The sequence below is a fragment of the Leptinotarsa decemlineata genome, unplaced genomic scaffold (assembly GCF_025532065.1).
Source record: "Leptinotarsa decemlineata unplaced genomic scaffold, Ldec_3_MD MMD2_P_RNA_scaffold_2, whole genome shotgun sequence".
Lineage (NCBI taxonomy): Eukaryota > Metazoa > Arthropoda > Insecta > Coleoptera > Chrysomelidae > Leptinotarsa > Leptinotarsa decemlineata.
Window position 1 is genome coordinate 7,173,865 of NW_027412529.1, and position 13,678 is coordinate 7,187,542.

Below are 13,678 nucleotides of genomic sequence, written 5' to 3' on the forward strand. Positions count from 1 at the left end.
GTTGCTGAGGTGTGTACACTTTTCTGGTTTGGAACAGTGTTCCAAGCTTTTGAAAAGCAGCCTTTTCTATCCCAACGACATGATTGTGCCAAGACATATTGGTGTCCATTTTATTCCCCAACAAACTCATCGAAGCAGAAAGCGAAATTGTCTGACCTGACAATATTCCCATTCTTGAAATGTCGGTAGAGAATTCCATAACACATGTTTTCAGGTTTTTTGGACAAGAATAATTAGATCACCTGTGAAAGATTCACGTCGAGCACTGTCCGACCTTTTATTCGTTTTTTTTGGTGGTAAAAGAAAATCTTCCAAGGCAGATTAATCTGATATATAATTGGAGAAATCCTTCGGAAAAGCTATAGTTGCATCATACCCATCGTTCTTTGAGATACAAGGAGACATTCTAGAAAGTAACAACGAAGAATCGTAGCAAGTATAAAAAATATCAAAATATCAAATACCCCGTGAGTAGAAGCCCTGATATTGATTATATATTTTCGAGCGGTCTGATTACTGAAATCTACAGTTCATTCCTTAAAATTAGAGGATAGTTTAAGGAAAAGAAAGTTTTGGCTTTCTACTACTCCATCTTGATACGAAAAAAGAAGGATGAGAGAGTCTTCCAAAGAAAGGAAGGAAGTAACTCTATACATACTCTTCCTCATCCTTTTTTTTTGCATCAAGATGGAGTAGTAGAAAGCCAAAAACTCTCTTTCCCAAAAAATTAATCACTCCTAAAAAATATAACCCCTTCAATTCAAATAAGATTCCTCTTGGCTGGGATTAAATCAAATAGGTGAATGAATGTCAATACGATGCCATCGATGACATAAGCAGATCAAGCTTATTCCGTGACATTAAAAAATCGTAATTCATGAATGAAGTGTGTGTATTTTCTATAATGTTATCCAATTTGGTACTGAAGAGCCTTAGGGCAAGTGTCTTAAGGCGAAACATCGGTGTATACCAGTGAGGATACGGCAGTGTTCTATGTAAGTGCAATTTTTTACCATTCATTTAAAGTAGAACTCATGTGAATGATATGTGATTTTCATTCCACAACGAATGTTTCAAATACAAACTGAGTAGGGAAAAGTATCTTCTGTATAATTCAGTGTTCATATAGAAGTATTTGTTTCGAAAGAATTTTTTCTTTCTTTCAATGTTTATATGAAAGTAGCTGTTTCAGGAGAATTTTCTTTCAGTTTGTGTCTGAAAGTTACTTCTTTGCATGATCTACACATCCATGTATAGAGTTACTTCCTTTCTTTCTTTGGAAGACTCCCTCATCCTCCTTTTTTTGCATCAAGATGGAGTAATAGAAAGCCAAAAACCTTCTTTCCCAAAAAATTGATCACTCCTAAAAAATATAACCCCTTCAATTCCAATAAGATTCCTCTTGGCTGAAATTAAATCAAATAGGTGAATGAATGTCATTACGATGTCATCGATGACATAAGCAGATCAAGCTTATTCCGTTACATTAAAAAATCGTAATTCATGAATGAAGTGTGTGTATTTTCTATAATGTTATCCAATTTGGTACTGAAGAGCCTTAGGGCAAGTGTCTTAAGGCGAAACATCGGTGTATACCAGTGAGGATGTCAGTGTTCTATGTAAGTGCAATTTGTTACCATTCATTCAACTCATGTGAATGATATCTGATTTTTATTCCACAACGAATGTTTGAAATACAAACTGAGTAGAGAAAAGTATCTTCTGTATAATTCAGTGTTCATATAGAAGTATTTGTTTCGAAAGAATTTTTTCTTTCGTATAATTCAATGTTTATATGAAAGTAGCTGTTTCAGGAGGACTTTCTTTCAGTTTGTGTCTGAAAGTTACTTCTTTGCATGATCTACACATCCGTGTATAGAGTTACTTCCTTCCTTTCTTTGGAAGACTCCCTCATCCTTCTTTTTTGTATCAAGATGGAGTAGTAGAAAGCCAAAAACTTTCTTTCCCAAAAATTAATCACTCCTAAAAAATATAACGCCTTCAATTCAAAGGATAGTTTGAGTTTTTGCCTTTTCTCTGTGCACCTAAGACAGCTGTTGACGGGGGTATCTAATTAATAATTATCGAGTTTGATTTTAGTTAATCGAAAAGTAGATTCTGGATAGATTAAGATTCAGACAGTTACTTTTAACTACTCATTTGTTCCCTCACTTTCAATTTATGTAATGATCATCTGTGTCCGTTCATTACTCGAATATTATGATTCGATATTGTTCCATAATAACAGTTCCCCAGAAGTAATAGTTTGATCAAAACGGCCTATAATCACGTACTAATATATTTACTCGAAACGTTTGTTTTAGTATTAAGTTCTTTTATTAATTTCTTTAAACTTGATGCATATATATTTGCCTGTTTTTCCTACATTAGTTCGTTGCAAATAACATGTGAAAATCAATTTTTGAATTATTATACAGTTGGTAGTGACGTTTGTGAATATTTATTTCTATATATCAATTTAATCTAAATTTCAAGTTTGGAGCTTCGTTGTTGAATTTTGGCAATTTCTCCACCCCTTTTCTATTTCGACTGTAAAAAAAAAACATATTTTCTTTACCCACGTCCAGCCCCGACAATAATCGATTAGCCTGGGCCGAACTACTTTTTGTTAATTACATAAATACCAAGATAGGTTATAAGAGCCATACACAAAAATGATCCGAGAAGCCATAGCATCGAAGTTTGGCTAGCAAATGGTGAAAGACCTTAGAAATATCAAGAGCAACAGCTCTTGACTCTCTATGTTTCTCGATTGTGTTATTTCTAATATGGGTGACATACGATAGAAGGTCGCCTGTTGATCTTTGTTTCCGCAAGCCAGATTGATGATCGCTGAAGATGTTGAAGCCTTCCAAATATTTGAAGATATGGTGGCTTACGACTTTCTCCATAATTTTTGATATTACTAATAGCAAAACGACTGGCCTATAGCTATTTGTGAGAGTTTTCTTGCCTTTTTTTGGAATAGGCTGAATGTGAGCAATCTTTCAACAAGAAAAAAAACAACCCTTTCTTTTAAGACGTTTAAAGAGTCTGAAAAATACTGGTGCGAGTTCATTTGCACACTTTTCAAGTTCGACGATGGGCACTTCATCATTGTTGATATCGAGCTTATTTAAAATTCGCCAAAATTTTCGGCTTTGTGGATTCTAGTGTGAGAATAGTGGGTAGTGCCTTTCCAAGAAAGTCGACTGTGGAATGGAACGCAAATTGTTCAGCTGGTAGATTTGCTATTCCTTTGACTGTTGTTACAATGGAACCATCTGCTTGTGTGAGTGGTGGAATTATGGATTTTGTGAAGTTCTGAGTAACTGCTTTAGCTTCTGGGCAAAAGGATCTAGCCCCCTTCTAATATTCAAACAGTTCATCCCCAATTATTGAATATGAAGTTCATGCTTTCAATAAGCCTAAGTTTGCAGCTATTGCGAGCATTAACAAACCTAGTTCAGTGTTCAGCACTGGGATTTCTGCCCCACTGCTGGTTGGGGAACGAAGGTTTGTCGTTAGTAAATGCCGTTTACAGATCACCATCCGCAATATTGTAGAATTCATTGCCAATATTAACTATTATTGGAGACATGAACATGAATATCCTAGATTACTCAAATCAAACAAACGTTTACCTGAATGTCTTGAGCGAATATGTATGTATGTCGATTATAAACAAATTTACGAGAATACATTGTAACTCAAAGATATCTATCGATCTTATATTCTTTAATGCTAGACATGAAGATTATAACTTCCTAATACCAATTATTCTGCGTGACATAACAGGTCACTACTGAATTGGCCGCGGTGGTAGGACGCCCGACTCACGATCGGAAGACTGTGGGTCCGATTCCCGCCTCGACCAGATATTTTTCTCGAGAGAATTTATCTGGTTGAAGCTGGGATAATTCTGCAACCGTGTTAGGAATCACACGTTAAAAGGTAAGACCTCGTTAGTCCTTAGCTCACACAAGTTTCTCAACTTCTGAGAGTTGTCGTTCGTATGGGGGCGACAGATGATTAAAGAAAAACAGATTTTAAACAGATTTTTTTTAACAAATAGGCATACCCAAGAAGAAACAAAATTCGAAAGAAACAACATGATACATTACTCAAATTGATAAAAGACAATCAATTATTGAAACTTCTCAAGTCACATGGAACGAATTGAAAAATGATGAATTGAAGAAAAACCTAAAATGAACAATTAGGACGTGAGTATGAGTTATATAAGAATGCATTGAATAATATCATAAAAACAGGAAAAGACGAGTATGATTAAATAGTAATAAACGAAAATTGATACAGTGCGAAGAAGGTGAGAAAAAATATGAATGAATTATTTGATGCTAGGAAAACGAATGGGATAACTAGGATATAAGATTGAAAAAATAATATAATAACCTATGGTCAACAAAAAGCTAGGATATTTTAACAAATATTTGTAAGAATGGGAAAAACATTAGCAGAAGAAATTAATAAATATGATTCTCACAATTTTAAAGAAAGAGTTTTAAAAAATTCCATGATATGAGACCAACGAGCAAAAAAGAGGTTATAGAGACCGTACAATCCCTGAAAGATAGTAAACCTCCAGGACATTCCAATATAAATTCAGGGACTCTTAAGAGTCTAAAGGATAGAGCAAGTTATGTAGCAAGTCCTCTCACTTACATTTTCAATATGTGCATTGACAAAGGATATTTTTCAGAGGTACCAAAAACTTCTGTGATGAAGCCCATTTTCAAGAATGGAGATATGACAGAAGCAAAAATCAATCGACTGATACCACTAATGACCAACCTAGCCAAAATAATTGAGAAAATTAAAAAAAAAATGTCTCTCCCTCAATAAGTTTAATCTTCTATGCGATACACAGTTTGGCTTCAAAGTAAATAAATCAACGCAGGATGCTTCTATCGAATTGACCAACTCTGTGTCCGAAGCCTTAGATGAGAGCAAACTTTGTCTTGCTGGCTTATTAGATCTTGCAAAGGCATTCGATACCGTGAGTCACACGTTATTTCTTACAACACTGTAAAATATTGGAGTAAGAAACAATTGCCTGAATCTCTTCGAAAGTTATCTTCAAAATTGAATGCAATATGTCAAAATGAATGACAGTTCTGGTGATTGTAAAGTAATACAGTGTAGTGTACCTCAAGGTACAGTTCTAGGTCCGATGCTTTTCTCCATCTAAATAAATGACTTCTTCATAATCCAAAGTGAAGGAAGAATAATCGGCTGGACTGAATTGAAATATGGAGTGGAAAACGACTTTTCTATGATCAAAGACTATTTTGGTCATCAACTCATGACCACAAACATCGACAAAACATTCTTCATCCCTTTCACGATCAATAAAACAAACAAGTCAATTTTTCAATGTCCTTTACTTGAAAGCAATCTGAAAATATCATCGGTTAACCAAATGAAATATTTAGGAATAATGATTGACACCCACCTTCGTTGGAATAAACATGTAAACTTCGCCTTGTGCTTCAGAAATTCAGACTGATAAGTAATATATTGAGCCTCAAACAGAAAAAGATTATCTACTTCAGTCATTCCATTCCATTTCATTTCATGCTATTCTATTCTTTTCTATTGAAAAACTGTGACCACAGTGATTGATACACAGTTTTTAGTGACAAATCCTGTGGAGTCATATGGAACTTCAAATGCCAAGATTTTTTCAGAAAGGATGCTTTTGATTTTTCTAATTTGGAAACTGTTCTACAAATGCCTTAATAGCCAAATTTTAGGCAGTATAAGTAAGTCGGGCGGAAGGACTTCGGTCGATAGCCAGTTGAGCAAAATTGTATTCTTGTTCAATAAATTACAATTATTATTATTAAGAAGTGCATCTCAAGAAGTTTATGAACTATATCGAATGCATGCACAAAGAGGTAAGCATGTATCCTTGGAATGATAAATCGAAGGGTTTGGTTGGCTTGTGAAAGATACATTCAAGTAGCCCATTTCGTTTAGGAAAATGATTGATGCTTATAGAAAATGTTAGGAATCACAGGTTGAAAATCAAGACATTGTTATTGCTTAGATCGCACCAGTTTTGACTTTTGGAGGTTATCATTCTTAGAAGAGCAATATCTGGTTACCAAAAAAAATTCAACAGAGAAAAAATATTGAAAATATATATCCATGATTTCATTGTCACATTTTATTCTAACGATCTGCTACAGAATGTAGTATTCCTCATAAAAGCCACGTTCGTCACCCTCTTGTTTCCTATTTCATGGCCAATCGACTCACTTCACTCGATGACATGAAAACTGTCAGAAATATTCACCATTTCCGTGAAAAGTTCGTTGCACACCCACGGGAACACTTCAGCCTTTTTATTACCATCTCCGGCAACATTCTCAAAGTTATCGGATGTTCTCTCAGCTAAATTACCCGGTAATGCTTTTCGGAACGGATATCCAATACCAAAAAAATAGATTGGATGGTCTTCGATGAGTTTCAAAATAGGACAGTCAATGAAGTCCCATCGATTATTATGTCACTACATAATAATTTGAGAATATATAATATATATATCAGTTTCCAAACGAATGTTTGGAATACAAAATACGAAAATAGCTGTTTCAGGAGGGCTTTCTTCCATGTATAGAATTATTTACTTCCTTTCTTCCTTGGGCAGATTCTCCACATTTTTTTGTATCAAGATGGAGTAGTAGAAAGCCAAAAACTTTCTTTTCCGAAAAATTAAACACTCCTAAAAATATAACCCCTTCAATTCGTATACATTATTCATATATTCGTATACAATTTATGATCGATAAACGAATTGTAACATGGAAATCGATGTTTTTTTTTCGATTTGTCCATTTCACAGCTAATTACGGAATCGATGTAGACTGAGTAAGAATTATTTTGTTGATACAACATCAGCTAATTCGGAACAGTTCAGTTTCAAATGTTTCAACTTTCCTTATTCGAATATTCCGTTGATTTTTCCTTGATTTATACTTTTCCAAGTTGAAATGGTTATGTATTTTATCAGTTCGGACTTCCATTTTCTAATATAATATAAATTGATTTGAAATTCCTAAAAAGATCAAAAAGATGAACCAAAAATAATAATTTTACTTGAACAAAAAACTGAAATTACAAAGAAATAACATAAAACGGAAAAAGAGAGATCATCGCTTACACCGCACCACAGTAAACCCCCTCACTTGTATGAACTACCCAAAATCTACAAAAAGGATGTTCAGCTCAGACCGTTCATTAGCTCCAGAGATTCCGCCACTCAGAACTTGTCCAGATTTTTACTACCAATAATTAAAGTATTGCAAGGTTGAACATCATCTTTTGTGAAAAGTTCAAGGCACTTCGTTGAACTACTAAGAGAAATCGAAATCAAAGAGCAGGATCAACTGATCAGTTTCGACGTGGAAAGCCTTTACACCAACGTTCCTGTCGAAGAAGCACTTCAAATTATACAGAAGAAGCTATCCGAAGATGGGGCCCTGAAAGATAGGGCAAACTTATCGATACAAGTAATCATGGAATTACTAGGATGATGTGTACGAAACTGCTACTTCCAACTGAAGGACGAATTCTTTACGCAAGATGAGAAACTGACAATGGGATCGCCACTTTTACCGGTTATAACTAATATATATGGAGTGGTTTAAAACTCTGGCCATTGAAGAAACCCACAAGAAGCTCCGAGTCTGGTTGAGATACGTAGACGACACCTTCATAATATGAAACCATGGGAATGCAGAACTAGACACTTTCCTGAAGCACATCAACAACGTAAGTCCTTCAATCACTTTCAGAATGGAAAAGAAAGTCTACAACGAATTGCTTTTCTCAGACGTATTGGTGAAGAGGACCGACACTGAATGGGAAACATCTGTATATCGAAAACCCACTCACACAGGGCAGTATCAGAACCAGAAATCCAACCACCATCAATCGACTGAGAGAGGAATCATCAAGACTCTACTAGACCGTGCCTTCGGGTTCTGTAATAAAAAGGGAAGTTTCGAAAGGGAAATAGGCATGATGAAAAACGACCTTCAATAGAAAGGTTACTCCAGAGTGATGGTAGAACAGGCTTTAGTTAGAAGACAGCATGAGCTCCACAAAGAAAAGAAGCCTCCACAAACAATATTTGTACGTCCCTACATCAGAGGATTATCGGAAAGTATAAGAAGGATTGGGTACAAGTATAACATCAGGACCTGTTTCAGATCTGGGAACACTATCCGTAGCAGTCTCACGAAAACCAGGCCACCAAACGCGCACTGCGATTCTAAGAATTGCATTTACCGGATACCCTGCGAGTGCGTAGAAACATACATCGGTGAAACTAAGAGGCAATTGGAAGTTCGCATTGTTGAGCACAAGAAATACACACAGCGAGGAGAAACCAGCAAATCCGGAATAGCAGAACATGTATGCGCTCATCAACATAATATCAAGTGGGCTCAAGCTCCTCCACAAAGAGGAACACTCGTTTAGGAGAAAATTCAAAGAAGCCACGTATATGTTGTCCAACAACGCATTTAATCAAGCTAGCGTAGAGATACGTAACATATGGAAACCTCTAATCAAACGAAAAACGACCAACTCCCGCCAAACGGTCATCTCCCGCTAAAACCAATGAAGCGGAGAGAGAGAAGAGGGGACAGGTGAAAGCACTCGAATGGCCTATAAATAGTCGGATCTCGAAGGAATTAGTCCAGTTATCACCCAAAGAATTGAAATGGTTATATTTATATTGATCTAACTGGGAAAAATATCTTTTTTTAATGAAATCAACAAATATAGACCTACAAAATTCAATAAGATATTCTCCGTGTATGTTAAAAAACTGTTTGACGCATCGACATAGAGGAGACTTCTGCGATCAGTTTGTTTTCTCAAAGGGTAATATGAATAATCCATGTGCTCATGTTATATGAAATCGCAAGTTTATGTCACGCATCCTGGAACCAAAAGAGAATTCAGAGATAAAATTAGCGAAATTTTTGCTAACATTACCTACTCCAGACACATTCTAAAATGTTAGAAACATGTTCGAAAATAGACTGTTTTACTGTTATGCTATTGTTTTATGTTCTTGAAATTGGCACCTCATCTGTTACGAAAGACGCTTCTTTTCCAATGAATATTCATTTAATAAGATCTGACATAGGGTGACGAAATTTCTAGTCCCAAATTCAAACATGAATAACTCCGCAACCAGTTATTGAAATTCAAAAAATGACTGCCATTGTATAGAGAATTGAAATACCTTTCATAGGAAATGTCGAAAGTTGAGAAGGGAGACTACATCCGCACTATACTATCACCTATACAGGTTGTTTTTCAGCTATCCCGAAAACGGTGAGACCTACAAGATAATATTAATAATAATAATGATAATCATCTTTATTGTTTCCCAGCTGTAGTTACATACAGATATTCAGATAAATTACAGAGCTAATTGCTGATATGACAAAAGGGGAAGTTCAACTCAGCACAAGTGTTACTGAGTTGTTCTTCCACTCAACCTCAAAAATATTCCACCCAAGCTAAGACAAAAAGAAACTAATAAATGAAAAAAAATTGGGATTGTTCAAATATCTATCAAGATGCTGGAGAAGACGTCCATTACTGAGACTTATTCTGGTCTCAGAATTATGAAAAATGTATAGGGTTGGGCAGTTTCTACTTAAAGTTGGCTTTCGAACAAAAGGAGTTTGAATATGTTCCGTATGACAGAAAATTCTTAATTTTTCATTTCTTTTGGTAAGAAGTTGATCACTTGGCATATATTATAGCATATATTATGATATTGAAAAATCCAGTATGAAACTAGGTAGGTTTTGAGGTACCCTCAAATTTGATGTTCGGATTGTGAACATCAGTACGGAAAGTGATTTTTCTGTACAGATAAGGCGGCGTTTTGGTTTGTATAATTTTGTTTTATGAATTAGCAGCATTTAATATCCGTCTATTTGCCATTGTGATCCACCCCGTATCCCGTAACTTACTTGGTTGATTGGCTGAATTGAGCAAAAGTTTCCTATTTTGGGGAACTAGAAAAATCTCTTTTCAGATCGAATATCGAATTGTCTAATATCGTTTTTTGGCTCTACTGACTCCATTTTGGTTGGTATAGAAAAGGCAGAAAAACTTTTGAAACTGTTTCAAATTTGTTATCTGCTACGAACCAATCTGCAATGAGACGTTTCGTCCTTCATATTTCATTATCAACTTCATTTTTTAGATACGGACGTCTAGTTTTTCCATCGATTTTTGTAGCCACTATGGCCAAATTGAGCTATGTATTACAATGAAGTTGATGATGAAATCTAACGAATGAAACGTCGCATTGGGAATTTGTTCATATCAGATTATAACAAATATGAAACAATATTGGAATTTCTTTTGTTTTTTGTCCCATTCAAAATGGCGGCGGTAGTGCCAAAAAACGAAATTAGACAGTTCTGGTTTTTGGCGAATATTTTAAAAATAAGCACCGATATTTTCGATCTGAAAAGAGATTATTCTAGGTTAGTGATTCCCAAAGTGGTCCGAGTGGACACCCAGCGGTACACGAGAGACTCGACGGGGGTCTACGTTGCTGTGACCAAAAAAATGGGGGTTTACAACTCGTATGCGGGGTTCCACGATATTGAAGAACTAAAATGTGGTTTGACTTCACCTATTAATGTAGGCGGATGATATTTCAAGAAGCTCAGCGACAGTTGCATGTAAAAACTTGCCAAATCCATATTCAGTACAACGTGTTGAGACTTGCAAGGCTTCGCCGCTGTTGCCGCCGCCGTCCGCAATGATTGTTCAAACGTGCAGATGCAACAAAATACAACTTGTGTGTGTTTTTGCAATCTTGCATGAACTTGTTCGATTCTCCACCAATATAAATATTATTTTTTCATTTTTACCACACCGAATGGGAAGTTTACTGAATAAAATAAATAAGAATTGATTGGTTGCTTGTGCTGTGAGTAGATGTGAGAAAATAAAGTTAAATGGAATCACTTTTTGTATTGACCAACTTCACTTTTTTGACATCCACTCATAGCATGAGCAGTTAATCAATTAACCAATTAATTTTCACTTTCCGTTTGAGAACTTTCGAATTGTGGTTGGAAAGCAGCAGTAACACAAATTTCCATAGTTAGTTTTGGGAATATGGTAGCAATGTACTGCCTCGACCAAATATTTTTCTCGAGAGAATTTATCTGGTTGAAGCTGGGATGATTCTGCAACCGTGTTAGGAATCACACGTTGAAAGGTAAGACCTCGTTAGTCCTCAGCTCGCACAAGTTTATCAACTTCTGAGGGTTTTCGTTCGTATGAGGACGACAGCTGAATAACGGAAAAACAGATTTTGAACAGACAATTTTTTTTAAAATGTAACTGCAGAGGGTCCACCGGGACCAACAGAACTTTCGAAGTGGTCTGTGATAAAAAAAGTTTGGGAACCTCTGTTCTAGATCCTCAAAATAGAAAACTTTTCTCTAATTCAACTAACGTTGAAGGTCTCATCGTTTTCACAACACTAACCTAACCTAACTCAACCTAGCATAACCTAACCTAACCTAAAAACGACAGAAGAAAATAACAATAAATATAGAAGAATTCCAAACAACTGTTGGATGGATTGGATTGGATTGGATATTGTCGTGACTGTGAATAATATGGTACGACGGTATTACGGTACTAGGGGTTGGAACTTCATTACTAGAATGCTAGATGACGTTGAAGTAGCTAGATTTTTGAGATTTTTTTGACAAACAATTTTTTTATCTTACATACAAAATAATTTCTTTTCAATAAAAAGTATCCTATGTTACTGCTCCAGAACATGTGTACAAAATTTCATGATGATCGGTTGAGTAGTTTTTGCGTGAAATCGTAACAAACAAACTTTCATTCGCATTTATAATATTAGTAGGGATAGTAGGGATAACGATAGGGATATTTTCGATGGTTGTGAAAAAATAAATCAATGGGGATAAGACAAAACAATTAGGAGTTGTTGTTTTGGAGAGGGGGGTTGGCATCGAAATTGGAAGTGGAAACAAAATGAATATACATGTTTGACTAACTGAATTAAGTTGAAAGTTACTAGCCAGGGTTTACTTCAATATATTATACAAAAATGATCTGTTGAGAGATCTGTAGGAAACTGTTTTTCCGTTAATCAAAAGTCGAAACTTGTGCGAGGTGAGGATTAACAAAGTCTTACCTTTTTACGTGTGATTCCTAACCCTCATAAACCACTCAGGCATCCAAACGAGTGCTACTGAAAGACTGTAACATACGAGAAGCTCAGCTGAGGGATTTTGAAGCCATTAGACTTTCACGGAGGAGTTATCTCGCATAAAAAGCATATGTAAATGAACGAGGTCACAGTTCTGAAGAACTGACGTTACCGATAAGGCCGAACAATAAACGAAATTGATGTGGCCGCTTAACAAGGGAAGTGGGTCGCGAAATCTCTTGCCGTCGGGAGAGCCGGAAAACTAAAGTCCCGGAAGATTTATGGCAGGAGAACGAAACAAATGAAAAAAAGTTGCATTCTGCGAACGAAGCTTGCATTGCAATTTGCGAAAATCTGTTTTCCGGTAACTGAACTGAGTTATTCATGATATCTGTGATTCGTTTGTGATATACAGTGCGGATGTAAATAGTCCCCCGTCCTTATAACTTTAGAAATTTCAAGATATCAGAGTCTGTCCGAATATTTTCAGTACTTTTATGAAAAATCCAATAGTATTACACCACTTGTGCCGAGAGGACACCAGCAATTTTTTTTCAAGTGAAAAGAGGACTTTTGTAATTTTTTGTATGAAATGTATTTCAATTCTATACACAATAACCTTCAGTTTTTCAAATTTTGATTTTTTTTCAGAGACAAATCCCAAATACTACAAAAATATCCTTAAGGCGCTCTTAAAGCAGTGCCTGTGCAAAAATAGCGCTTCACATTGGATTAAATCCAATGTGGAGATTAAATCCATTTGAAAAAACGTTCTCAAGAAGTTTATTTCACATGAACGCAGTTCTCCAAATGAAATAATGATAATAATAATAATAGAATTTATTCATCAATCAAAGGTTATACAAGGCATTAAACATACACACATGCATCACACTTATCAGACTAGTCAAGAAAGAAAAGAAGGTAATCTACAAATAAATTGTTAATATAGTATAAGTATAGTCGCAAAACAAACCAGAAAAATTGTACATACAATAGTCAGTCTCACAATTATGAGATATTACAAATTATAAAATTCTTCAACATTTTAAAATACTTTTTCAAGAAGAAAATTTTTCAATGCAATTCTGAATAGAATGTCATTCAGATTCACATCTATCAAATCTCTTATTTTATTGAAACACTTGATATCAATATGCTTTGGTGAATTTTCACAGACTGATAACCTTGAATAGGGTTGTCGAAGTTTTTCTTAATTCCTAGTATTATAATATGAGTGTCTTTATTCCTCATTAGTTCATTCAAAAATATATAAACATGGAAGGGTTAGTATTTGGAGATTCTTGAATAAAGGTTTACATGTTGTGATTGGATTAGCATGACAAATCGTTCTTATTATCCATTTTTGAGATTCAAATGCCCTTTTAAATTGACAAGACGACTCCCAGA

At 35.3% G+C, this 13,678-nt stretch overlaps 1 protein-coding gene across 1 annotated transcript in view; it reads left to right on the top strand.

Moving 5' to 3' along the window:
• Positions 1 to 13,678, top strand: part of LOC111513470 (probable G-protein coupled receptor B0563.6) — a 310,115-nt gene that overhangs the window by 283,813 nt on the left and 12,624 nt on the right. The window lies entirely within an intron of this gene.